Here is a 2419-nt window from a genome sequence, read left to right as displayed (position 1 = left end):
GTAACATTTGAAACTATATGCATTTATGATATATATTTATATAACCTCCTTGGACTACTGATGCTCGAGTTTAATGTACAAGAAGTGGAACCATATAAATTTTGAGGGGAAACAAGTTCCAAACCTTTGTGAACATAATTTAACCAAGGCAAACCTTTGGAAGATTCAAAAGCCTTGTTGTGAAAGTAGTTTCCTTTGTAAATGTGAGTTGCTTACATGTTGAAATGTTTAATGATAAAGATACATTAGGGGGCATGTCATGGTGATGTGGAATGTATTTTGATGTGCCACTTGATAGTTGTGAATTTTGTGTGTAATGACATGACATCTAGGGTTTTTGGTTATGGTGGCATTTTACGCTAAAATTAATTACCTTGTTAATGAATTAGCAAACCCACTTGACAAGGGGTAGGATGGGTCACCATCAAAGGAAATTCGAATTTGGACTTTCCTAGGATTTTAAGGGATCATTAGGTGGTCCCAAAGAGTCTTTTATGTTAAAATAAGCTACCCATGTGATAGTATAACATGTAAGGGACCTAATTTTGACCTTGTGAGTGCCTGGATGGCCTAGGGGGGGCCTTTACCCATGCATTCTCCCACCAATTCGAAATTTGAGTTGTCACATGCATTCTCTTCTATGTTTCCACTAAGTCAAATATAGAAAATTTAGAGAGACAAGTTTATAAAGGGGGTGGCTTAGTGTCTTTGCTAAAATAGTTAGTGGGAAGGCCTTATTAGAAGGTCTTCGTCAAACTAGTGGGTTGTTCACCCACTCTCTAAGTTTAGAGATAGTTAGGGTTTGGAAAAGGACTAAGGGAGCTCTTCAACAAGTATGATTGCCTTAGCTTGGACCAAGATTGGTTTTTTGAAACCATATGCATTTTCTCTCTTTTGGTATTGCATAGTAAATCTACAAGCATGGAGCATTTGTTATGGGATCTTGCATTGTATTGTGAATCTTTGGATGGTAGATTTTGGAATTGTGTTGTGCCATTATGAATATTTGTATTGTGTTGTGGTGGTATGAATGTGCATTGTGCTTCATGAAATTTTTGGTTTTTCTTTCTTGATCCTTTTGGTTTTGATTTGATTGTCAAGTGTTGTTATGGGTGTGAAGGCTTCACTCACCCTTTGGGGAGGGAAAAGAAGTCCATGGTGAAGGGCTTAATTGGGCTTGGAATATAGTTGAGGACCTTGGAGTATGGGCTCCATTGTATTCTATATCCATTCATAACCTACTTTGGGGGTGATAAGTAATATGGTGGTGTAGAAAGGAAGATTATGGAGTATGGGTATGCAAGAATGCTATTGTTATTGGTAGTATGTTGGAGGATTATTGTGAAAGCCCTGAAAGGGCATGAAATTTTGAATTGTGAAAGCCCTAAAAGGGCATGAAAAATATTTATTGTAGATATGTAATGATATGGAAAACCTCCTTTTGAAAGCACACCTTCACCCTATGTTCAAGGTTCCATTGGTGAATCTTTGTGAAATACCTTGGGAGGGGATTGTTAAGAGTTGTAATGTGATGTTCATGTATTTGTAAGATTGGAATTAAACCTGATTTAGATCTTGTTTCCCCTACTCAGTGGGTGGCTTCATAGAAGCCTAGGTTGGGAGGTGAGCCTCCATGGTTCCTTGTGTGTGTGTTATGTGCAAGTTTTTGAGACGATGCATCCTTTGAAGGTATTATGGTTTCACCCATGTTACGTGGAAAAGATCCAAGTGTGTAAGGATAGATCAATGCTTATGACATCTTAAGGGGATTGTGAATCCTAAAAGTCTCTATCATTATTTCTTGTGATGTAAAAGAGATTGTATCATTGTTTAACATTTGGAATTGTGGAAGGAGAATATTGGGAAGTTATGTATGTAATTTACTTGTTGCAAATAGTCATTGAGAGATTGGATGTATTGTGAAAGATCATATACTAGGATTTTCTTCTCATGAAATTTATCGTAGATATATTTCATAAATGATATGTGAAAGAATATTATGGGTAGAGTCGGTCAATTTAAAATATACATTATGCATTGAAAAGAAAATTATATGATATGCATTTCATGACTTGGAAGAAAATCACCATGTTCATAGTCCATTGTATATGTATAATCATGTATTTATTTGGTTTTCAAAGTTCAAATAAATTTCTTAAGAAGGTAATATCTTCCCATCAACAAATATATTCACTTATAATTTCATGATAGGATAAACAAACACAAAAAAAAATGAGTGTGAGATATGTAAACACTTAGACCAAGACTATGAAAAGACTTGTTGTAGATATACATTTCCTCTTTGGAAAATGTATGGGTAAATCATCCCCTAGAATACAAAGTAATATTTTAATCAAACAGTATCCCAAGAATATAGACAATAAAATATTCATGATATTAACTCAAGCACCAAGTCCTA

Source organism: Cupressus sempervirens, chromosome 5 (assembly GCF_028749045.1).
Source record: "Cupressus sempervirens isolate cs-2001-9-10 chromosome 5, ASM2874904v1, whole genome shotgun sequence".
Classification (NCBI taxonomy): Eukaryota; Viridiplantae; Streptophyta; class Pinopsida; order Cupressales; family Cupressaceae; genus Cupressus; species Cupressus sempervirens.
The sequence above is the reverse complement of the archived record's forward strand: the minus strand, read 5'-3'. Positions refer to the sequence as shown.